Raw genomic sequence first — 27574 nt, 5'->3', positions numbered from 1 at the left:
ATATTTTTTGAATTATTTTATACTAGAAATGTAGGACTTTTTAGGTTGTGTTTTTAGGTAACGACTTCGTAGTATTAGATTGCCCAGTTAGAAATGAAGTAATTAACAGAGAACGAAAAAATACCGTTTTCGTTCCCATAAAAAAATACCGGTATTTGATCCCTGGTCCATTGCTAGGCCGGCGGCAGACCAAGAAACTTTTTTTTTTATTAAAATTCAAATTTATGAGATTCTTCTTATACCAGTCGTCATGAGAGTCGACTTTTATGGCCTTGTTATTTGCCTTGTGAAAATCATACGGAGGTAACTAACCAATAATGTACCTTATGTCGTTGCAACAGAGTTTACGAATGATTGGTAAATTAGTTGTGTCGTTGCCTAGGCTGCCTTATTCAAGATCTGTTTTTTTAGACCTGATGGTTTTTTTGGATCAGAACGATTTCTATGCTAATTTAGTTTCACAAAATTCACATAATTAAAGATCGCATTGATCCTAACTGCTATTGTCTCGGTAATTGTGGTTCAATTTACAGAGAAACGTTACCTAGTCTAGACTTGGTTCCCGCCGGTTACAAATTTGATGATTTATGTGTATTTTACAGTAATATAATCTTCCACATAATCTAATCAAGTTAAATTTACCCCGTAACGTAGAACTAAAATTTTATAAAATTCACTTTTGAAAGTTACTATCTGCCCATCAGTTTTTGCTACTGGTACTACCTACATAACATAATAATAATTATGTTAGTGTAAGAGGGGCGCATGCATTATGTTTGTATAGTCACCATCTGACATATCGGAGCGGCTCTCATAAACATCTGATCACGCCTCTATTGTCAAGATTTTGGACGTGTTCAGATATTTTTTAGCAACTCGGCCGCTCCGATATATCTGATGGCAACTGTACATAAACCGGTGCGCTCATTCACACATGAAACTTACCAAATAAAACTGTCACTTGTATTATTATGTATCCGATAAGCATTAACATTAATTTGTTTTTCTTATAAACATAAGTGCAGAGTAACGGTGCGAATCAAGGTCCTTCCTGTGTCGATTTATTTTAGAACGCAATTAATCCAGCCAATGAGGATTGAAATAACAGGATTAAGTATACAGGATGCTTCTGACCTAATTAATTGTTCATGTCGTATCTATCAATAATAGTACATTACGGGGCTTTACGAATTTACGCCCGTGGTTTGTCTAAAGTTTTACGTTTTGCCTTGGCCAGGAAGTGAGATTTTCTCAGGCCTAGGGTGACGTAATTTCTCGTAATGCATGTTAATTATAAGATGTAATTATTTTTGAAAAGATGTGTCCCGCCGAGTTTGTTGCCGGTCCCATATTGGGATACCCTCCTCCAATTGAGGGGGGATTTAAATCTTCTCGGGGCAGAGGTGTAGGGTTGGAGCCGGTCTACCTAGCTTTATTTGACGTTCATAAGCGCATTGTAATTATGCCTACTTGAATAAACTATCTTTTATTTTATTTATTTTTACTAAAAACACTAACAATATAACTTACTTTTTAACCGACTTCCAAATCTAAAAGGAGGAGGTTATCAATTCGGTTGTATGTTTTTTTTTTATTTTTTTTTTATTTTTTTTTATGTTTGTTACTCCATATCTCCGTCATTACTGGACCGATTTTGAAAATTATTTTTTTGATTGTATGTATATGCATACAGATTGGTCCCGTTTTTGTCAAAACCCAGTTCTGATGATGGGATCCATGAGGAATCGAGGGAACTCCTCAAATCTTAAAGGCACACATATAGTGATTTTTGTATTTTTATCAACAAATCAAGCATATACATTCAAAAAAGTGACATTTGATGAAGTGGAACTGCTGATGATGATCAGAACGGAACTCTTCAACGATGCATAGTACACGTCTGACGATTTGTCCTCTTCGTTATGTTTGTTAAGCAAGTTAAGTTTTTAAGCTACATTTTTGTCAAGCTCGAGTGCTGATGATGGGATCCATGAGGAATCGAGGGAACTCCTCAAATCTTAAAGGCATGCGTATAGAGATTTTTGTATTTTCATCAACAAATCAAGCATATACATAAAAAAAAGTGACATTTGATGAAGTGGAACTGCTGATGATGATCAGAACAGAACTCTTCAACGACGCGTTCACGTTTGGCGATTTGTCCTCTTCGTTATGTTTGTTAAGCAAGTTAAGTTTTTAAGCCACAATTTTGTCAAGCTCGAGTTCTGATGATGGGATCCACGAGGAATCGAGGGAACTCCTCCAATCTTAAAGGCATGCGTATAGAGATTTTTGTATTTTCATCAGAAAATCATTTTCATTAAAAACTGTCGCATTTGATGAAGTGGAACTGCTGATGATGATCATAACGGAACTCTTCAACGACGCATAGCTCGCATTTGGCGATTTGTCCTTTTCGTTATGTTTGTTAAGCAAGTTAGGTTTTTAGGCACATTTATGTCAATCTCAAGTCCTGAACATGGTATCCATGAGGAATCGAGGGAACTTCTCAAATCTTAAAGGCATCCGTATAGAATTTTATATATTTTCATCAGAAAATCAAGCATTTACATTAAAAACTGTGGCATTTGATGAAGTGGAACTGCTGATGATGATCAGAACAGAACTCCTCAACGACGCATAGTACACGTTTTGGGATTTTCAATTTCGATTTTGACTTGGATTGGGCCCCGGACTCCGGACTCGGACCCGTACTCGGACTCCGTACTACCTTGACCCGGAAAACCACTATGATACCTAAACTAAATCAACCACTATGATTACCATAAAATGTATACATATTACCAAATAAAGTATAAGCACCGTTAAGTGGGTTAGGCTAGTAGTTAGAGAAGTCGGTTTTTTTCTATTAAAGATTATTTGTATTACATTCATAACCTACGGTATTCTAGCCTAGTCGGCAGTGACCCTGCCTACGATGCCGGAGGTCCCGGGTTCGAATCCCGGTAAAGGTATTTATTTGTATATTTATTACAGATATTTGATGTTTTCTCATGTACACCCAACACGTTACAGCCATGTTCGAACTTTAAGATACGTCAAATACTAGAGATTGAAACGATATGGATTGGATAGGTATGTCAGTTTCAAACAACTGTGAAAAGTGACGTTTCTTCAAACAAATACGTCATTTTTGACACTTGTTTGACACTGACATATCCAATCCATTTCGTTTCAATCTCTAGTATTTGACGTATCTTAAAGTTCGAATATGGCTGATATACCTTACTGTTGAACTGGGTCATTTTGTTTACGATTTTGATTTTGTGATTTCTCGCACATAGTTTTTTATTATCCAGTATTTAGTAATGACTATCACTACGCCTTCATCAATTCTCAATAGTTTGTACAAGACCATGGTGGGTGCTGCCTCTGCGTGCGGTCCATGGCACGGGTAATGGCAGCATCCACTTGGTGTACCTCAATCTTACATTTCATTTGTCGAAAATATTTCTATTTGTGGCCTTTGTTTTTGCGTACGCTTCCCAAATGTACGGAATACCATTGTTTCGTACACGGAAAATACATACAATTTTGTCAATGTCGGCTCAAGACAATGAGTATGACTGATGTATTTGTAGATTTTTTTAGTTCTAAGCTATTAGCAATTAGGATATAGCTGTTCTGGGTACAAGCGTAGTTATTTTGTAATATTTACAGCTGTGTGCAATGGGTGCCCCTTAATACGACTAACATTATTTGTCATAATATGAATTCGCATAACTGATTTGGCATAACATAATTGTGCATAACGTAGAACAGGGCATAATAATAAAAAAGCCTAACGCTTATTGCACATACTAATGAATCTGCATAATTGAAATATGTGCAATATAATATCAGTCAATGAATTTGCTCCGCAAGAATAGTCGAGTTGGTAAAAATAATTAAAATCCTGGAAACCATATTTATTTTCAGCTCCCGGCCCTACTACTGCAAGGTCCAACTACTGTAAGGGCTACTTTGCTGCAAATTATTAACACTTGCTTACAGATTTATGTTCGATCACATCAACCTGTATAATAAAAATTATTGAGTCCGCAACAGTTTACGATAAGCTTCAATTAATATTGAGGCTGATTCTGATTTAACAATTTGTCGCCTTTTTGGTGTTTTTTATTTTTAAGATTTTGTTGTTTTGATACGACCTTCATGGTGTTTGGACTAAAATCTACTGGAAGTGGTGTCATTAGACATGTCGCTCGCAGTTATTGGTACGCGTGAGATGCATAAAACGATAACAAATGGATACATCAGAATCGGCTTCGTAACATTTTTATTACGTAAATTAATTTTAACGGGCATTAGATAGAGTTATCTTAAAGTACTTTTGAGATTATACAGTGTGGAAAGATAAGTCGGGCCCTGGAGGGAAACTACCTTAAATCCTTAAGCTGGCTCATTTAACTTAAAGGAGACATTCCTTTATTTTTAAAAAGAAACAAAACTGCATTCAAAGATTTTCTAAAACTCGCTTGCCTCGCCCGGGACTCGAACCGACTAAAAATTCAAAAAAATAAAAACTCGCAATTTTATTCTACTAGTCGATACAGTTAATGTTAATGATGACATTTCTCCAAGAAACATTAGGTCTTAAACTCGTCTGTCGTACAAAATATCCATAAAATGTAATATGTACTCAAGATTTTTTTAGACAAGCCAAATCGAAGAAAAAAAGAAAAATACTTTGAATGCAGTTTTGTTTCTTTTTAAAAATAAAGGAATGTCTCCATTAAGTAAAATGAGCCAGCTTAAGGATTTAAGGTAGTTTCCCTCCAGGGCTCGACTTACCTTTCCACACTGTATATTAAAAGACAATTTATTTTATACCCATTTATAGTTGTACTGTACTCGATACTAAAATCAACTAAGTACTATTATAGTGATAAATATTACGTTTTCATTTTTGCTTAAGCTCCTGTTTTTACTACACTTTTGCAGTGTAATATCACTTTGCCATAAAAAGATAGTGTTTGATATTAAGTTTTTATGATTTATTTTATTCCTTATAATTGCATAGGAACGTGTAAGGATAATTTATAAATAAAACTTTATACTCAAACTTCTATTTGAATATAATAATAAAATATTGCTCTAATTATTGGCATTATTTTATTTTATTAATATAGGTAATAGGTACACAGTGAGTGCCTGAGAAGGTACTGTACTTAACTGCGGCTGTAAAAATATTATTGATTTTCTGTTTTAATTTCGATGTAATAATACAAAGTACCTACATGATGAAATAATATACTTTGTGCTTTTATCTGAGCCGATTTTTATTTTGTTGTAAAAAAAATCCGTCAGATGTCTATAAAACAGTTCCCTATTCTGTAAAAAAAAAAGCGTAATTACATCGTATGTCCTAAGAAATAAAGAAACGAAACGAAAACGTGGTATTTTCGTAACTCGACGGTTTGTTTTTCGGTACAACTTGAGATTTCGTATTTATTCTGCCCAGAATGAGGAGCTCTTTAAACCAGCCAAATACTATGCAAATCTAACAAAAAAAAAACATCAACAAATTAAAAAAGAATTCGCATATCGCTTCATCGTCCGCTAACGTGTGAACAACAGCCTGTTATTAATCCAATGTCACTTTATTCTAGGAATTCGTCGGCTATCGCTTATTGGACGCGAATCAGATATGTAGTGCGGAACGGCTAGCCGCCCACTTACTTCTAGAACCTCCTATATCTCGTCAACTAACATTTGAATTTTGAACTTTATCCTATCAGTAGGAAAGTCGATTTTATATCGGCTAACTGCAGAAGACACGAGATGACGAGACTAAAAAAGTGGCCCGTGAAAATCGAACGGCGGAAAATCGCCAGTAAACCATCTTGACCTTCATGTTTTAATAATCTGATTTCTTTCCACCAATGCACGTTTTTCAAGCGATTTTAAGCTTAATCCTTGTATTATTACAGACTTTGTAAATGCATTTATACAATACGATAATTGAATATACTAAGTTAGAAGTGCGGTTGTGGAAAGCTGTTGCTGGATTATCGGTATCTGAGGAATTTTATTGACAGTTTTCTAATAACTGGATCGATAGAAAAAACGCGCAATTTTATTGTGTGGTAACATTTCTACCTAATAGCAGTAGATTCTCAGCCCATTATTTATTAGGCCTTTCAGGAATTTATTTTTGTATATTTAAAATGATCACTGTCGATTCTAATCGACAAATATCAAATTTAAATACCTATCAATATGTTGGGCATTTTTATTCACTATGACCACAGAATAAATAACTAAGTACAGAAGATTCACTCTTTAACAAAACGCGTCTGTTACGATCAGCACAGCATATCTGTGGCGCTAGGTGGCGATAGCGCCACGCGCGGCTTATGGCTTTCCCCAAAATTGGGGCCGAACGGATGTACTTTTAGCTACCTGTAGCAAAGCGACGAAATCGCGGAGTAAGACACGCCTGCTATAACTATTAATAGAACTTGGCAGTCCTTACGTTTAGATTCGACCACAAATCTTTGAAACGTGCTCACTTGCTCAGTAGAGTTACAAAAAGTTGCGGTTTCGTCTCGCAATTTTTTAAAGTAATTTAACCCCAATATGTTTTAGACTAAATTAGAAATCAGTAGTTAGTTACAGAAAACGAATGTGCTCGGATAATTCACACGCCTCAAATCGATTTCATCGGACGAAAGTGGGCACGTAATTGTTTAAAACGTTCCTCTGACCGAATCGCCATACCTACTCGCAATTTGTCAAACGAAAATTGACGTACGAATTTCGAATCTACCCACTTAGGTATAATAAATACTCAGTTGTTATTTGCAAAATCAACCTTCCTGTATAGTAAATAAAGTTGAAAGTTTAAAACGATCAAAATTACAAATATGACATTTCTAAAATTAGCCGCAGATTGACTTGGCACGCAAATGGCGAGTGTGCACTACTCTTTAAAATATGGGTTAGGATTTTATTACAAAGGAATAAAATTCAAACTTCCGTGGTTTTTTGTTTTGTTTTAAAGTTATTGTGATGCTGTCACTTTCGCTAAATTATGACTTTATAATGATGGACACTTTGCAACTCTGGAGTTAAAACGATGTTCATGACAGTCAAAGCTAATTCAAATTTGAGCTTTGGTACTTGGTAACAGAATTTAGAATGTAAGTAGTAAATTTTTTAGTTTTATTTATTTTTCAGTGAAATATGTTTTTGATGTTTCAATTATGTGTGTGACTTTTGACCGGTGGAAAACGGTGTAACGGATGTTAATGTATTTGTCACAGTCGGATCGTATAATCCGCCGTATTTCATTACGGCTAGCCGTTTTCTAAAACCGGGGCGTTTTGAAATGCGGCGGTTTAACGATTAGCGGGATTGAATGCGGCTGAATGAGAATCCGCCGGAATGTATTCGGCGCCATACGTTCTTCAACACGGCTACCCGTAATGTAATACAGCGAGTCATTAGCCGCCGCTTTGACAGTTTTTAGTTCCCATTTTTAACACTCGTGGCGCTGCCTGACATAACAACAACAAACTATGACAAACGCTGGGGTGTCCATCAAATCTGGAGTTCGTCGGACTGTTTCTTTTCAAAAAACATTTCCTGCGCAACTTAACTAGACGGAGCCCCGCGAAGGTTCGTTAGGTAGCTTCAGATGCCCGAAGGGCAAACCGCCCAGAAATAGGAGCCCCGCAAAGCGGGGCTCCGTCTATTTAAGTTGTGAGGGAAATGTTTTGGAAAAGAAACACATGTAGTGATACATACCATGGTAAAAATAAATTAAATTGCAAACATTGTCAAACTCCGGTTACGTAGGCGACCGAAAGAACTGGTCACTCTATAATCTAAATAGTACGATGTACGATCTAAGTAATACGATGCGGCTAAACGTAGGCCGCCTTATTGAAGAACGTATCGTAATGACAATCCGGCTAATCGTCGAACCGCCGCATTTCAAAACGCCCCTGTTTTAGAAAACGGCTAGCCGTAATGTAATACGGCGGATTATACGATCTGACTGCGACATCTTCATTGTTAGTTTCACACGCTAATGTGAGTATCTAGAACACTTGTTAGGTTGGTATCGTCGTGATTCGTGATAAATAAGATATTAGATATAAACCGACGAGCATACACGGACGTAGAATATTATAAGTTAATAAAACATTTGAAGTGCCGATCCATTCAGATAATATAATATGTAATTATTATCTGTTAAACACATAAAAATCCGACAATCTGTGCCAGATGCGCTGCTTTTGGGTTCCGTAACATCACACTTTTTTTTGTTATCCTTCGGGACGGAAACCGAAATGCACCGAGAATCATGTTTTTGTTTGAGATATTTTTTTTGTAATAATAAATAAATAAAAAAGCCTTTATTTCTAGTCATTGGAAAAAATGTAAGAAGGTACATCAATTTTATAGTCTTAGCTAGTTATTTTTAATATTACATTGCATTGTTTCTATGTCAAAATTATGATTAGGTATGTCGAAAAAGCTTACATTTTATTTAGGTATTTACACTGATATAGTTAGTCTCTTTTTTTCGTGACGGACCAGAACCCCTCATCGGGTGAAGGCCTCCTCCAAGGACTTCCAAGTTTCCCTATTTTTTTTTTCCCTATTTTTTTGTAATATAAATGTAGAAAACCACAGACTGAGACACCTTTCTGACAGACTAAAATACAGATGGATAGCGGAGGCTACAATAGGCGTTAGGCGCAGTACCTTTATAATAAATATATTAATATTTATCATTTAAAAATAATTGTGGATAAAAGTGTACCCAACGTGTAATTATAATTGCTCAGTGTTTTCATACTTTTTCACACGCAACATATGCAGTTTTAACCATCCCGACCTACAGTTACTTAGATTTAAGTCAAAACAAAAATTAAGTCGGTACTTAGTTAGAAATTAACCGGTAAAGTGATGGATATATGGTACTCATTATTAATCATTACAATGTAAACATCAAATATATTCCTAGACTGTTCACCTCCGGTTGTTAAGAGCACGTGAAATCTCGCAAGTATATCAATATCGGGAGCGTACGCCGCACGTGCGCACCAGCGGTTTTTTAATAGCTGTCCGTGCGTTACCATTGGGCGTTTTTTTTAAAGTGGTCCCCTACACTTTTTTTTCAAATTTGGGATTTTTATGTTATTTCTACTCAGAATCACGAGCTCTTTCTATCCTAATAGGAGAAAAAAAGTGTCCCAAAATTTCCATACATTTTTCGATCTTTCCATTCCGCGACCCTAACACGATAGTTTGCAAAACTCTATGAAAAATTCTTTTACGTATGGCGCTTTTACGTATTTACGTATTAATTTTCTATCACCAAATATACCATTTATACCTAAGGCGGTGGCGATATCATGACAGCACACATACTGATTATGTTTTCCTGTTCCTATATGCACCCACAGTTCCTCAAGCTAAGGTAAATTTTGCACATGTGCAATTGTGCAACTGCCAGTACCACCACATCACATAGGTACGTATCCACAGTACGTATTATGAGTGTCGTAAAGCCTCGATCGACAGCACCAGATGCATGCACCATGATTCGAGTGTCATTTTATAAGATAGGTCAGATTTTCTGCTTTTTGAAACAAATTATAATAGGATCTCCAAGCTTAAACCAGAAGATTGTGGGTCATAATTGTTATTTCAGATCAGCATCGTATACTTCAGTAAATGAGTGCCGTAAATAACAGTACCTATACTAAGAAAGACCGGCAGATAGAAGACATCCCACAGACCAAAGCTACTTTAGATCAGCATATTTAAAAGCCATATTATATCAAGGGGTGCATGTATGGTGTCAGTTATTGGCACAAGCTCAAAATCTACCCTGTCCGTCTACTTGAGGTTGCACGAAGGTCAACAACAACCGGGAGCCTATATGGACGTACTTGCCTGTTGCTGCAGAAGCACGTTTAGAAATTGTCAGGTGCAAATACTGCAAATGCATAAAACAGTGCCGTGGCTGGTTCAATTGGAAAACCCGGCAGCTTAAATGGTGAGGTTTAACCGGTTAACCCCGGGTTAGTGGGATGATGCAAGTGGCGCTAACAGATCTAAAACAATAATATATTCACCATTCGTGTGTTTAAAACAGTACCTAAGCCCTACTTCACGGACGATCATGCATTGAGATCACCCTGACCCACGCTGAATATTATTTTTTATCTCCCGTGTTTCAACAGATTTATTTAATAAACTTATATTTTTGTAAACTAGATAAGTGTAGCTTTACGACTATATTTTTTGTTTTGAGATTTCTGTCATACTTTAAAAAAAATTGGTAATTATAAAAAAACAAATATACTTTTTTTAGTCTTTTCTACTTTATTCATTTTTTTTTGTTAGAAAGTGCATTGTTTTTGTTCTAAAAATAGATTCCTCGTCCTTAATTTATCCGAAAATGATATATCACATGCCCTAATACTGCTTTAATTGAAGCGCGGCAGCGTCGAACTTCCCCCCCTCCCCCCACCCACTAAAAGGAGGTGGCTCTCGTCGGCTGTTGATAGAGTCAACTCAAGACCAGCTAAGAATCAATTGTGCCAAGTTTCAGCGCATAGTCACAAAGTGCAAGGTGTCGTGCACTATCAAAGCAGCTACTAGCCGAGATTTAATTTGCAGTCCACCTCGATCGATAAGACAAGACCAATGTTATTATGATGTAATTAATGAGATGCACAGAAACCTATAATTGTAAATAAAGTTCTAATGACACCTCCAGTCTAACATGGGAACGATACCCATAAACCTTACCATAAACCCATAAAGATTGCATTACTTTTATTTTTGCTTTATTATTGTAAAAATTTCCTTTAATTTTCTAATTTTAGTTACTTTTGGAACTTTACATCACTACTTTTAATTCTCAGATCTGACTTTAATAATTCAAGCAGTAACCACATTAATATTACGTAATATGCCACTTACTTAAATTAAAGCAGCATGCGGTTGTAGAAACTCAGCGTCATTCATTTAAAGTCGTTCATTCATCATGTGCGATATGGATTTTTTATTCATACACACGTCAGAATAAATCATAAGCAAGAAATCCAACAAAAATAAAACACAGTTTGTGGTCAAGAGTGAGGAAGTGTTACTCTTTTGATCACGCGGTAGCAACTTTTATGCTGTTTTGATTTACTTTTTTCGGTTTGTAGAGATTTAATTTTAAATGACTGATTGTTGGGCGATTTTACTTTAAATTGTAGGTACACTTGTTTTTTCAGATTTGAGATTTTTCGTGTTAGGTATTTCTACTCATACACGATCTCTTTCGATCCTGATAGGAGAAAAAGTGTCCTAAGATTGTTATTTCTATTCCGTTACTTATAATTTTCACAGACTTTCTTTGATTGTAAGGAAGGATCGAAAAAACGAAAGAAAGAACATAAAAAATACCAAATCTGAGAGAGAGAACCCTACAATACCGTTTGTACGTCACACGCCATGAAACTATTCGGCCTTGGTCTTCAGTTGACGCGGTACGCTGTGTACATCTAAAGGGGCCCACTGATTACCAGTCCGCCGGACGATATCGGCCTGTCAGTTGTTCGGAACTGTCAACTTTTTGTTCTAACTGACGGGCCGATATCGTCCGGCGGACTGTTAATCAGTGGGCCCCTTAAAGTAATACATTATATGCAAAGACGGCAGCATTGCTGTAATGGCTCCTCTTCACGATGGGCCAACGCCGGCCACTCCAAGGGACGCAGCCATGCGGTAGAATGAGATAGCAATATCACTTGCTCCCTCTAACGCATAAATGCGTCCCTTGGAGTGGCCGGCGCTGGCCCATCGTGTAGAGGAGCCATAAAACAGTGCTTTTCAACCTTTATCATGACCCCATCGGCATGAAAAATTTTACGCGAATCTTTTTGTATGAAAAACTTTTACGTGACTCTGCTGTTTGTAATCTGTATTTATGTTATTACTAGCTTCTGCCCGCAACTTCGTCTCCGTGGAATGATGAGTGACTACCAGACAGAGTGATGAGTAACTTTATAAATTTGATAATATTAATAGGGGTTCTTTTCTAAAGGGGCGACTCGATTCGCTGGCTGTGAAAACAGGGGTCCCTTGTTTCCCATAAAGTTTTAAGTCGTAATGAATTGTTTGTCATATTATCATTAGTCATGAAACTGAAACCGTTAACCTTTCAGGATTTTGGTAAGGTTATCCAGACAGGTTAGGTTAGGTTTGTTTTGTGGCAATCCTGACACGTTTCTAAACCAAATAAATTATGACTAACGAAAATGCGGACAAACATTACATTATGACATAAAACTTTTAGAGACCCGTGAAAACACTGCAAAAGCATGTTACGCCCCACACAGTGTACGATGACAATCAAGACCAAAGCAAATTTGCCGCAAACGATCAAGTGAAACGCCACTGATGAGTGCGATCTACATGTGGCGATTTCTTCAAAAACCGCATGGAGCAACGAGTCAAAGACCGGAGAGAGCAAATTTTTTTGCCAACTTTGATAATGTAATTAAACGAATTTCTAATTTGCAATGCAAATGCTGGGCCTTTCACTGGCCTTTGTTGTTTTGGCAACGAGTGGCAAATAACCCGTGAATTTGTAACAATGCTACTGTTAATGAGATTGCGGGTGCGAATTGTGCTGTAATGAGGAGTCTATTCTGAAAGTTCTGTGGTAATTTGATGATTTTGTTTACCTATACAGGATGGTTATTAAAAAAAGATCGTTAATCATTTGCAACTGTCGAGTTTATAAGAGAGGAGATATTTTAAGATATTATAATTATGTAACTGCCTTATTGCTTGATACTTTTCTAATAATTGCCAACTCAAATCCAATGAAGAAGTCCAATGGAGGTGATAAACCGGGTGTCAATTGAGAGCTTAGCGCCTACCGCGAACCTAGTTCGAAGTGTTGCCTCTCTGTCGCACTTGTAAATTCGTACCTAAGTGTGACATGGGACGCAACACGTCGAACGTGGTTCGCGGTAGATCCTCTGTTTCTGCTAATTTGAGTAGTCAACGCTGCAATAATTTCTAATCAGTTCATAGATAAATTCAATTTAAGCTGTTCCGATATTTCATTCCATGAAAATATATTATTCTTTTGTAGGTAATATTGAGTCGATTTTTTTTAATAGTTCCTTATTCTGTCCTAGTTAAAAAATCTCTAAAGCTTCATGAGAATAATGGTATCGCACCCGTAGCACGATTCAGGTTTACTGAGAATTATGGGTTTGAACTGGTTTTGATACGACCTTGATGATTGTCTTACTTCATTTCGCATGCACCAATCAGGGAGAGCGATTTTCAAGGTCGTATCAAAATAAGACCAAAACCGTAAAAAACTCTTCAATCTGAATCGGGCTTCTGGCCTTGTTACGCAAAGAATAGTGCGCTGCGACTGCGATAGTTCATTGACCTTTGATACCGATATGCGCATAGACAGACAAGACAGTTTCTCGGATTTGGAATCCCCATGTTGGAAAGCCACTCTGTATACTCGTAAATTTAATAACTTATTAAGCTTCATGGGCCCAGTGAAATGCTGGTGCGGCCTTGCGAGTGTATCACAGATCACTTCCCTACACAGAAATAATATTTTTACCTAATTTTGGTGAAACCTTTTTTTATATTCTTTCCACAGACCGACTTTCAGTAGACAGCAGAAAGAAATTGTTAAAAATTTGTATAAAAGTATAATTTCCAAGTGATCCAGGAACAGAAAACGTTACCAGTAGGTACCTGCTTGTACCTACCCAAATTAAATGTTTCGGGTACAACCTTACACAGATTCGTCTAGCCCCAAACTATCCAAATTTCTACAAAGATGTACTTAGTTCTAGGCACATATCATAGGTATCTTAGAGGGTAACTTGAGCGATATGAACGGTTGTCAAATATTTAAAATTCGTTGCGGTTCGAGTCGCGTTTGGCTAAATTTACAACAAAATGTGCATACTTTTCTGTAAAATTTAATAATTTAAAATTTTAAAATATATCACTATGTTGCAGGTACGTTAATATCTATATGCCGATTTAAAGTAGACAATCACTACTATCATGTTGTAACACTTAAATGCGGTTGTGAAATAGTTTTCATATACTTATAAAAAATGTTGAGCCGAATATTTTATACGTACCATTGGAGCAAAGTAGGCACATTTTACGGTATTGAATACCTACTTATTTGACGTGACCGCAAGCATCCACGAGCAGCCCTCGCCACTTCATAATGCAGAGTTAGGGTTTGCAATCCGGATCCGAAATGTATGAAATTATCCGGATCTGGATCTGGATCCGCGGATATTCCCATACATTTCGGATCCGTCGTGCAAACCATATGCAGAGTCTATGTCTGGTAGTCTGTCTCGCACAGAACAGTCATGGCGCCGCCAGTTCATTGACCGCCGGTACCGATATGTTTAAGGACGGTAATTGGCCATTATGATTTATTATCAATCATTTCACATTACTAACACGCTTTACGACCCAACGTAATTAATAGCCATTCACAATTTGTTGTGTTGTACTTAATTGCATAGTTAATGTTTGTCTGGTTATAGTCAAAAATGTGTCGAACATGATAAAGAGATACTTTGCGAAACAGCCGGAATGTACGAAACAGCCAATTTTGGCGATTTTGGCATTGGTCCTGTACTATACATACAGGATGATTCAGGAGACGTGAGCAGGATCAAGCCTATGCATACAGTAAGTTGTAAACAACTGTTTCGTACCAGTATTTGTAATATTAGCTTTAATTTATTTTATACTTTAAAAAAGAAGTTTAAATTTATTTACGACATTTCTGGTCACCCTATTTGTTGTGTCCATAATAAGTGCCAAATTGAATGTCATCGGAGTCTGGTTACTTATGTAAAATCGTATCTCACTCAAGTGTGACATTTTATTTTCTTCATACTCCAAGTGCTGTCATAAGCATAACGGTTAAAAAGGTTTTATCTTTGTTAATTAAATGTTGTAGGGTATCCATGATTGTAGATAATTAAATTTGTCCTTACCGAAAATTATAACAACAGAAAAAAGCGTCTTGTTTTAGGTACCTACTTCAATATTGTGGTGAACGATTATTTTACATTTAGTCCTGCTCACGTCTCATGAATCACCCTGTATATATGGGACAATCTTACACAATTGACCTAGCCCTATAGTAAGCTCAATAAGGCTTGTGTTGTGGGTACTAGGTACTAGACGACGAACTTCATAGCTCAGGAACAAATATCTGTGATGAACACACTAATAAATGCCTTTATCAGGATTTCAACCCTCCCCTCCTGTTTCGTAAAGTGTCATTCTATGGAACTTGCCAACTATGTTAACAAACCGCCATATTGAAACTGTCAAAAAATATGAATTTACTAGTGACTTTTGTTACAAGTTCTATAGAATGACACTTTAGGCAGTGACTGGGCTAGGAGGCTGTTGAAGAGTAATAGATATATATTATAGATAGATCAAATTAGTTCGGATGCCGCTTCAAAGCTCTGTTCAGCAATCCGTATTTACCTTGTGCAAATGTGGTCCCTTATGCTTGGAAGCATAGAAAATAAAATACCTTTATTTTCCGAAAAAAATCCTTACGTAATTAACACGGAAATCTTATAGTTGCGACATGTCCGTTCGTTTTGGTATTAAATATATAAAATTCAAGTTTTTACATGAAAATAACAAACATAAGACAAAGGACCGCAAAATGGCACTGCAAAATTAGGAAAAATCGCCATTTTATGAATTGTCAAAGAACCGCCAATATGTCCGCCGGTCTGTCTTACTAAATCGAGAACTTACTTTAAATGGGCCCACTGATTACCAGTCCGCCGGACAGTATCGGCCTGTCAGTTGTTCGGAACAGTCAACTTTTTGTTCTACCTGACAGGCCGATATCGTCTGGTCTGTCCCCTTTAGAGAAAACTAGAAAAGCTGAAATATTAATCCGAACGAGGCATGAACGGCTCGCGAGTCCTACGAAACGGTCCGGTCGCCATTCACATCGTTAAGCTCTAGATAAAGGATATAATTTAAACCTTAAACATTAAGTTAATTTACCTACACTTCATGTAGTTCTGCCTTAAACATACGAGACTTCAGCCATTAACTACTCCATGAATGGGCCCACCGCGTTTGCATAAATTTGTCTACAACCCTCATTAAAATTCTTACTAAAGGCCGGAATATGCAGAAACAGAGGGCCTACAGCGAACACCGAAGTTTGCAAATTCAGGGCATCTTTCTCTGTCACTTTAATTACTCCTTAGTTGGAGCAAAAGAGAAAGATGCCCGCAATTTGTGAACTTCGATGTTTGCGGTAGGCCCCCAGGTGACCCTGCAGGCCAAATAGAGCCTTAAGACTTGCGATGTAATTCTATAGGCATATGAAGCACGAACTTCTGAAGTTTTAAAGTTAATTTCGCTTGGCAGTAAAAATAACTACCAAGATCTCGTAATTCGTTCATCTGTGTTTTAGAGAAATGAAACCTACGCAGAGCGAATAAAGTTTAAATTACAAAGTTGTAACTTTAATTAAACTAGCTGTTGGAAATTATTTCTGTTAACGAAGTTCATTCAGAAATGGACTACAAATGCAGGTTAATTAGACGACGATTAATTATTAACCAGACAACTTGTTTTTGAGAAGTAAAGAAGTATTCCCGGTTGATACTTAGTAAGTAGATTAGGTACTTAATTTTTTATGTAAAGTAACTAGTACTTCCCTACAAAATTGAAGATTAAATGATGATGAACACTGAAGATGATGTTGTTGGTCAAGAAAATAAAACGCAAATTGACCAAGTCGTGTGTTGCAGCATCATTCCAGACTATCGCTCGTCACCTAATTAAGTACCTATACCCTGTTAATACTTCTGAATAAGTATTAGGTACTAGGAAACCGGTTTATTTTCTTCAATCCATATTGCACCATGCACCCGGCAGACGTATCTAATTTTTAACCGACTTCCAAATCTCAAAAGGTTATCAATTCGGTTGTGTTTTGAAGTGAAAACTTCTTTAGCGGCGCTGTGCACTTTTTGAAGTTTTTAAGTTTTTTAAGTTAACCTCGCGAGAGATGACGTGACCGTAAGACGGACACGTGACCTGGTCGAAAAACTTACATGTAATGTCACTGAGTTTTTCTTTATTGATTTAAATGCCATCTAGTGAGTTTCGCTCTAACTGGTATTAATATAACCCGAGTACTAACCAATGTGCTTAGGGGTTTCAAGTAATGCGACGAAATAACGCTAGATGGCGTTAACCTCAATTATACATAGTGCATTTTGCACTGGTCATTGAGTTTTCACTTCTGCCGGCACTCCCTGAGTGCAACCCGTTGTTTTTTTAATGTTTGTTACTCCGTATTTGAGGATAATGTTACACAGATCGACTATAGTCCGTATCTTTGTAAATTTAAACAATGTATTTTTACATTTTTGGATACTTAAAATATTTATCATTATCAGTTAACCAACCAAATAGAAAACTGCCTGGATCTCTTCTTCATCGTTCTGGCTTTAACCTATTTCATTTAATCGTATAATGTTTTCATCTACCCTTAAATGGCTATAATAAACATAATATATGGTATGGTATGATCGTATTTATCTACGTGACAGCGTGATAGTGAGTGTCTTTCAATCGCGTGGTTTAAATAAAATGTTAGTCACTTTTTTATCCCATGGATAAACCCATCCATAATACGCCTGGTAGAAATGAAATTGTATGAATGCTTTGCCAGTATAAACTCGCACACACGCAGTATTTACGCTGTAATTGGTAATAAGATTCACATGTTGGTAATGTTGACTTTGTTCCTTATTCTGACAACTGACATTTTAATTGACGAGGACGCGTTGTGGCAGAAACAATGCTCAGAATTCTCAGAAATATGTCATTTATTTTCTTATGATAAGGTTCAATTCCGTATTTATCTGCTCTGTTATTATTCGAAGCGTCCTCAACTCTTGTGCTTGCAATTAGAAAACAAATTGCAAGTTTATGACTAAAGAAGTTCACAATGACATAGCGGTGAGGTCATAAGGAATCGAAGTCGGAACCAACCATTGACTTTCCGTGAAGGTGTCATTTTGGCATGCTAATTAATTTGTCTTTTGTTCAGCAGTGCTACTTTTAAAAGGAAGCATGTTAAAATATGCGTTGGAATTATAGTTTTATATTTTTATAATAATATGCTTTCAATTCAAGTAATCACAGAATATGAAAACTGGCTTGTGTTATAAAATGGAGACCATCAAGTTTAAAACGTCAGCAGCTAAATAAATTACGTTAAATAAGTAGTTAACTCCCATGCTTAAATAAAAACGTTCGTATGTCAATTTAGAACGATTAAATATATTCACGGATAAATTTGTTACACATAGCGCGAAAAATAATAACGAGTAAAAAATAATGAAGTGAAAATCTGTATACTAATAATATGTATAATAACCACATCCATATTATCCGTAGTATCACAGATGACACTGATTTACGCAAAAAAGCAGAGCAAGCGTAAGCACCTAATTTGGTCTCATCAATATTAAAGACGGGCTGAAACGCGGTCGTGTGAACTGAAAATTAAAATGGCGGAATGTGCGCGTGAGCAGCGTATGAACGACTAACTGTATGCTAATGTGTTTCAGTTGTGCATGTAAACAAATGGAGTGGCCGATAGGTTTAGCCAACACTGTAAACAATACATTTTGCCGTAATTGTTTAGGGATCCAAAATATCCATAGCCAAAATGGCAAAAACGGAATACTTACCTATAGTTTTGTCATGCCCGTCCGTCTGTCTGTCCGTACGTCTGTCTGTCCATACTAACTATTAAGCAGATATATTATAGTTTAATGAAATTTGGAATGAAGGTGTATTTTGTGCCCCGCTCTTAGTCTCAATAGATGTTAAAAATTATATTTTTAAGGGAACACGTAACTGTGTAAAAGTAAAAAAAAAGTAAAATCAACATGTGGGTCAGCATTTGATGTCTTCAAAAGGTTGCTTCGAACGTTTTTTGATTCAGTGAATAAATATTTACTCTTGGAAATCATCGAAAAACATATTTAAATTTAAATATTCTGATAACTTATTATTTATATTTGAACGATCAGCAAAACAAATCTAACCTAGCCTAATCTAAAAACAATTTGCATAGTATAACAGTATTCTGGTGTGTAAATCAGACATTTTTGAAAGCCGTATTTTTATTAAAGATGATTAAATATATTTATTTTAATAACCAACATCGAACATGTATCAGGCTTTTACAACCACCCCAGTTACTTCGTTCATCAGATATTTTAACGACATATTTATCTCACGATGCGCAAACGCAACGCAATAATAAATTATCCCGCTGTCTCATTGCACTATGACATTCTCTTTGAGAATTTACCACTTAAGATCACCAGTATAAGATCGTTCTCCGATCTCCTGCAGTAACGAAGAATATTTAGCCAAGTTACACTGGTTTTTCAAATATTCTATCCTCCGTCGCTCGCGTAGCTAACAAGAATACTTGTCCAGCAAACACTCATTGTAATGTGTTGAGTTTATCAATAGTAGTATCTAGATCCCGAATGATCAATAAAGATGTCTGGACCACTGAAAACTGGTTTTCTCATTAGTCTATATGTCCGATTCTCGCTCGTTTTTTCAATGCACCCGTTTAATTAATAGGGCAAGTCTGAAACTTGAGCGATCTGAGGTCTGATTCCAATCGCTTCTAGCTAGCACAAATTGAAGTATCTACAGTACAGCTACATGTATGTATTTTAGGTATCCGGGTACCTATTTACGTAGATCACACATGATTTCCTCATATTAGAATTCATTTTCGACGTTACTCGACAATCTGAAGTAGGTATTCGGAATTACCTGAACACATCTTACATAACTATTAAATATAAAGTACTCATTGCGATCCTCTAGACTACGAGTAGATCGGTCCATCATGTTGAAGTCCTGGTGACCTATTGCGAATAGTGAACATTAAATTTTTTTTCTCTTTTTTATGTCCTCACTATCACTTGCATATTCGAGCGATAAAGAGACAGAAATTTCGATTATCGCGGTAGGCCCTCAGGTTGCACTGCTTCTTCTTCGCTTCTCAAGACCCTTTCTATCACAGTGGCCAATTATGGCAAATATGTTTACACATTTTTAGAAGTATTGTTCTACTTCTATATATAATAGCTGGGTGACCTATTTGGTATGGAATGATAATCGAGAGAATTACCGAGATTAGCAAAACTGCAATAAACCTAAAATACTGAACACTAAAAATGACTAGGCAATGATTTTACGTAATGTATGAGATACCTACTTTTTTCGTTCTTAAAATCTTTAATCTAAATTACTAGGCTGTCCTGGCGGTCTAGCATGAGTTGCGTTCTCGCGCGCGATTCCATACATCTTGCGCGACTTCAAGTATGGAGTCGCGCGCGAGAACGCAACTCATGCTAGACCGCCTGGTCCTCTGGCTGCTAAATGTTTTAATGATACAGTTTTTACAGCAAATATTTTTAAATATTTTATTCCTCACGTCCATCAGACTGCACTTAAATTTCACATCAATTTTAAACGACAGAAAAAGCGGTTGTTTTCTTATAGCCGTCCATTTATTGCGTTAATGCGAAGCGACAATACGTCAACAACAAGGTAGGCATTCCAAACGCTTACCGAATATAGGCGAGTCGAAGGCGGATCAAGAAGCACACTCTTGAAGTACATACATTTGTTACGTATACTGAGGTCTTGCTACAATGGTTCGACTCGCTGCAGCGACTACCGCAAGCAGTGAGAATACATTACCATCTTTTGTTTTTGTTTTGCTTCTGAAAGGTCGAATTCGTCTTCGATCCACATTTAAATTGGTCACCCACTTGTCAACATGACTAGTGTTACCGTAAAATGGGGTGAGTAGGGTCAAAACTGAAATTCAAACCTCAATAACATTTTATTTTTACATATGAAAACTGAATGGTGTATATAATAAGTGTTCCGGACGTTTGTATTTTAGTTTTTATTTTATTTTGGGTAGTTCCATTTCATAACTTTGACGATAAAGAGGAAAACCCACTTCACCCCGTAGTGCCTCGTATTTGGGGTGAGAGGGGTTTTCATACAAAGGTGATTTTGGAAGATTGTTGGATCGATTTTTTTTTATTAGGCGTATTACTATAACTCCATTTTAAATTGGAATACATTATTTTTGTAGCAGTAGCCTTAAAATCACTTCTCACCCCGTCTCAAACCTTCTCTCCCCATTCATAACCCACCTCTCCCCGCGAAACCTACTCACCCTTTTTACGGTACCATGTGTTTTTAAATTAATAGCAAATTGGTCGCAGAGTCCGGGGTAAATGTCAACTCCTATGTACTTACGTTGTGGTTATCTCGTAAAAGTTATTTATTATTGTGCGAAGTAACTTGATACATATATTTATGTTTAGCGAAGGCGTAAATAATATGCTCAGGGGTTTGTACTACAGGTATGTGTTTTTCAATAAGGGTAAATTATAAATTAGCCTTTAGGTAGTTATACACAGAAGGTGCCATTTTTAAAATATAGGTAATAAAAAAGGTACCTACCTACTACCCCCCGTAACAATATATATGTATGTATTATTATTGCCTGAACCAAGTTTAAACCTAATTCATGCTATTCAAAACGTTAAAAAAAATCAAAACGTATTTACAATTTTTTTTCTTAATTCTTTCGGATGGTCATAATCCAATCAAATTCAATTTGTAAGCTGTGTGTAATATGCTTCGTGTTATGCAAAAAACTCTTCACATTTTATAGCGTGTACATCATTTTTCCGTAAAAGTATCACTCTTTTTTACACCACACCCATTCCTCATTCTCATAAAATAATGTTAAAAGAACCGATCCATATCAAGAAAACGCAAGTAATGAATCGCGATTTTAATTGTTCTGCGCACCAATTATTCACGATTATCTTACACAAAGAAACTATTTACAATTATGTTGATTGTTGACAATTAGCGCGTTTTGGAAACCTGCAATGTTTAATGTAAAAAGAATCATTCGGGCAACATTGCCGCACATCATCTTTCTGATCAACTGGTTGACCAAGTATATCTTACTATACTATACTTGGTCAACCAGATCTTGACAGTAGAAAAAGGCGGCAAATTTGAAATATGTAGGCGCGAAGGGATATCGTCCCATAGAAAATCTGAATTTCGCGCCTTTTTTTACTGACAAGATAAACAGATAAGTTTTAAAAGAACCACTTAATTTTTTTTTCTGAATTGCCGAAACGAATTTCAACTGGTATTAAAACAAAACTTTTTATTTTATCAATCAATACATATTATAAAACAAACCCCTGCTGCTTCTGTCTGTCGGTGTGTTCAACTACTGCACGGATTTTCATGCGGTTTTCACCAATGAATAGAGTGATTCTTGAGGAAGGTTTTGGTTTATAATTTGTAAAGGTTTTGTGTAAATTCGTTGAACTACCCGTGCGAAGCCGGGGCGGGTCGCTAGTTTTACCTATACTAGAGACCTCTGTATTGTATTGAATTTTTACAATAAAATTAGCCAATTAGAGCAAAACATAATTATAATAGGCCTACCAAACAATTAACATTCTTTCCTTTTTTGGATTTTATTTATTTTATTGGAATTGACGAGAAAAAGAGGATTCCTATTAAGGCCAATTTAACCAATTAAGGACACTTCCAAGTTTTTTTACAACTTATCATTATTTATTAGGTTTTATTTTTACTTTGTAAAAACTAACGTAGAATCTTAATTTTATTGTGAACCAAGAGTCGCTTCGCATCCAAATATACTAGTTTGCCCTCGATGTAAGCTTCTAATTAATACCTATTGTAAAGACATCAACGCGTAGCCGGAGGGCCTACCGCGCACACCAAAATTCGCAAATTGTGGGCATCTTTCTCTTTTACTCCAATTGAGACGTAATTAGAGTGACAAAGAAAGATGCCGCAACTCGTGAACTTCTAATATTATTATTATTGTGACATGGAGTCAATGTCAGTGTCAAAAAAAGGCATTTTTTCAATCAGAAAGGTCACTTTTCACACTGATAGATTCATATCAATAAAAAATCCAGATCAAAATCATAACCAGAACACTGAGGGATGTTTTACAATACTCCAAAGAAATAGGTTTATTCGAATAAAATTAAAAGGATCAATATGATCAAAACATGTTATATCTGATACAATGTGGTCATCCTACAGTGATTGGGATTATGTCATACTGTATGTGTCAAAAACCTATCTATACTTTGTTTGTTGCATTGCAATTAATAAACAGGTACAGATGTAGTGCATTATTATTTTCCATCGTATTTTCACGGAAATATTTCCAATATTATTTTCGCTTCTGCCTCTTAGTTCTATACCTTTAAAAAAATCATTAAGTTAAACGAAGGGCTTAACGTATAACATTGCCCATTATATTCAGAACTCAAAATAGGGACTACGTGTGTAGGTCTAAGTACCAGTCGTACCTGTACCTCTTAAAGAAAATATATTTGCGTAGGTTGGCATTTCAATATCAAAGGATTATGCCGAAATGGAGCTATAACGATGCCCACTCGCGATTGCTACGAATTCTTGACCTTTAGGAGGGTTCGATAAAAACTGGACCTATTTTAATTGGCAACAACTATCTGACGCAAACTGGTATAGTCCTGTCTAAAAATATTAACACATCTACTTACCATGGACCAGTAAACAAAAAATACAGCTAATTTTGTACAGTCAAAGTCAAGGTTCTATAGTTCGTGTTTTTAGCATTAGAAAAACTACTGATTTTTAAAACGCTTTTTAAAATGAAAGCAAAAGAATGTAAATAACCGTATATGATTCATAATTGTTACATATTTTCAATAAAAAGACACGTAAAGATTGTTTATGTTTTTTCTAATGCTATAATCCTGGTAATGACATACCGCGGTATTCGGAAAACAAGATCCGTTCTAGACAAGAGAACGATACGATATGTACCTACTAGATACGTTGTAGTTTAGATTTCAACTAGTTCTCTTTTGCAGCTCAATTCGGGCAATAAATGTCACTTTTACGTTAAAATACTGTCTTTATTAATTATTTGTCTCTGCTTGATTTTGCATCGTGTTGTACCTGTTCCCTCTCGCTAAATAGAAAGGGATGTATGTTATTGTTTACGTGAGCAGCAAGCCAAGATAAACATATATGTAATTGGTGGCCGCTTAGAAGTTTTTGCAATATCAAATATTCACAAAACGCTGATGTAACGTGTAATAACGTGTTGGTTTATTTACTATATTTTTTTACTTCGCTTGTGATCAGCTGATCGCTTTATGAATAGTACGGCTACCATCAGTTTGGCACTGACATAAACGCCGTCGAGAACGTAATTTACTTTCTATACATCTCGCTCGTACTCGCATATTAGTGCAAACGAGATGTATAGAAAGTAAATTACGTTCTCGATAGCGTAAATGTCAGTTTTGACACTGTCAGTGACCCATGGTACGGGCTTAGATGTGGGAGCGATTATACGCAGCATTGGATCATGAAATAAATCAAGTAATAATTTTTAAATAATGACTAGATTGGAATTTTATTGTTTTTAAACAATCTTCTCTCTTTTCAGGTAACTGCCAGTTATCACGGAAGCAGATTCTTGGTAAATTATTTATTATTTTTCGACTTTTACGACAAATTGTGTTGAACATTGAAGATGGTAACAAAGAGTTTAAGTCCCCTGACATTTGGGTAAAACCGCATTTATTTATTTTATTCTAAAAAAAAAATGTAGCAAAAATGTATATTTCGGATTAAGAATTTGGCTAAAATATACAGAGTCGATCCTTGGATAATTCACAAAAGCTCGGACTAGCTCTCAATTATTATAAATTCGCGTAACTCTTAATAACCCCGTCCGGACGATACCCAAATAATTCTCAAGTGGGACAAATCTGCGAAAACCTTTATGGTAGCCGACCGATCGTTCGTCGATCGATGCTATCTATCGTGAAATGAAAATAAATAGTAAAGTTTCTTTTTTTAACAGATTTGTTGTTTATTGTTTTCTAATGTAAATTAATATCTACTGATGTTATTAATGTTATTATTTACATGTAATGTGTATTCACTAAGTTATAATTTTGCTGCCTAATGTTCCCGGTAACATAAATCCTTATGTTTATTTCTATGCACTTTGTAAATACCGCGCTTATTTGATTTATCACTAATTATCACAGTTAGCTACCGGACTTGTACTGATAATTACTTACTATAAATACTAATCATGCAATAATGACTCTTATAAAATACAAAAGACTACCATCAGGGAAACGGAATGGGAAGAAGTTCCCGGAATAGCCAATGAGCGTGCATAAAAGACATTTGCTAGCAAAACCAGCTTCTCAATCATAGGCAAATATAATACGGTTGGTTTACGACAAATAACACGGCTGGTCGGCCATTATGCAAATCTGCTGGTGTTGATCTGGGTTTAATAGCCGGGTAATAGGTATAAACTGCCATTGAGCTGGGGTTTGGTACCAATTGCTTAGTTATTTGGAAATTCCTACAAATTAGAACCAGGAAAACTAATATTAAAGTTACTAAGAGACATTATGATGTGTTATTTCGAAGCAATACAATAGATAAAGGAAAAGAAGTGTAAAAGCAAAAAGTAAGGATTATGGTCACCCTAATATTTCGATGGTCCACGATCATCTGGTCGACCTGTTGTAGGTTGTAGGTACCGCTGGAGAGACCAAATTGATAGAGATCTACTGGCCCTGAACGCAGAAAACTGGTAAAAAAATCGCGCAAGAGAGGGCGCGCTGATGCCAACTCATATATTATCGGTGGCTAAGACCCACTTTTCGGTTGCTAAGGCACCGCAGTAAGTAATATTTTGAGAAGTGGCACCTGATAGTACCACCTCAATCAATGCGAGACGCGTCTTTTGACGACTGTAACTCTTTATTACTCACTCGTCTCTGGTATCATTGTTAACGAAAGTCCAATTAGCGTCGCGCTTGCAGAATGCAAATTGCAAATTTACTTTCTTTCTGTACAAAGTTCCATGAACTTGACAGTTAGGTTTTAATCAGGCGTTAAATAATAACAGTCTGCGCTTTGTTTAATATTATCGAGTTGATGGTGGAGATAATTCATTTTGTATGCTGTGTTAATTTTATGGTGAATATATTTTTACCGCGGTATTCGGAAAACAAGATCCGTTCTAGAGAAGAGAACGATACGATATGTACTAGATACCTGGTAGTTTAGATTTCAACTAGATATCTTTTGCAGCTCAATTCGGGCAACCAATGTCACTTTTACGTTAAATTATCGTATTAAGATCGTTTCAAAATCGTTCTGAGATCTAACTAAAAATAATGAGACGTTTTAGATGTTGTGGAAATCGTTCAAGAGTATCTCCAGAATCGCGGAAATGTCAAATTTGACAGGCTAGATCTTAAAAATATCGTTGTCGTATCTTGGTGATGTCTAATAGATATCTAATAGATGTCTAGTTCAAAATCCGAATCGGGCTTTTAGACTTGTTTTCAACTGAAAATAATACAGGTTGGACCTCAATCGTGAGAAAAATGTGAAATACTCGATTATTAAGCCATTAAGTAATTAAACTAGGTTGTAATAATTAATACCTAGTCGACTTATGCGAAATAATAATAAAAATATTTCTTTACATATGTTTTTTTCAGTACCCTTCTACTTTAAAAACAACACTATTACAATAAAATTCATATTAAACTAAGTAATATTAAAACTCAAAACATGAAACGAAATACGAAAACACTCCAACTGGCTACCACGAGTAGGTACCGATTTTTCGTAGGCGGGTACTTCGTGATGACGTGCCAGCAAAATGAACTTTTTTCACAATATACGGTTAAGGAATTTTATTTCGGTACCATTTCATACCTGTCACTCGGTAGATATGTAACATTATTGTCACGGTGATACGGTACAAAATGGAACAGAAATTAAGTTCCAAGACCGTACTAACAACAACACCCTTAACTGACCAGCGGTGGCTCTTAAATATCAATTTTAGTAACAAAACTGCCGTGAGACACAGACATATTCAATATTTTAAAACGGGTCACTCTCGTATCTTGTCGAAGATTGCTCGACAAGTTTCGCTTACCTGTTGGCGGACTGACGCAGATGTCGTTCAGTTTGCGTTGTACCGCCAACGCGTGCTTCAATTGAAGCTCCTCGTTATGGAGCGAAATATATCGAGCAATGTTCGACTTATAAATACGTGAGTGACCCATTCCATAAATATTATGTATATACTGAATATGGCTCTTATATCTTTGAAATAATGTTCACGAATTGTCAACAAAAAATAGGCACAATAATCTACAATGACTCTCGAGTGACCATTAAGTTCGCCTATATATATACTTTCCATTATATATTTTATAGTCTGGGAGAATTTCGCTCGGACTCACGTCCGAGCGAAATGCGAAATGGTCAAATGTTCACACGTTTG

The 27574-nt window shown here is 36.1% G+C and overlaps 1 long non-coding RNA gene across 1 annotated transcript in view; it reads left to right on the top strand.

Moving 5' to 3' along the window:
* The window catches only part of LOC134651223 (uncharacterized), a 42427-nt gene extending 17631 nt beyond the window's left edge, over nt 1-24796 (top strand). Inside the window, exon 4 of the long non-coding RNA XR_010097085.1 lies at nt 24686-24796. This is a non-coding gene — a long non-coding RNA (uncharacterized LOC134651223). The remainder of the gene's footprint in view (nt 1-24685) is intronic.
* The last annotated feature ends 2778 nt before the right edge of the window (nt 24797-27574 follow it).

This window comes from Cydia amplana, chromosome 9 (genome assembly GCF_948474715.1).
Source record: "Cydia amplana chromosome 9, ilCydAmpl1.1, whole genome shotgun sequence".
In the NCBI taxonomy this organism is placed as follows: domain Eukaryota; kingdom Metazoa; phylum Arthropoda; class Insecta; order Lepidoptera; family Tortricidae; genus Cydia; species Cydia amplana.
Note: the sequence above shows the minus strand (reverse complement) of the source record. Positions and strands in the feature narration are given on the sequence as shown.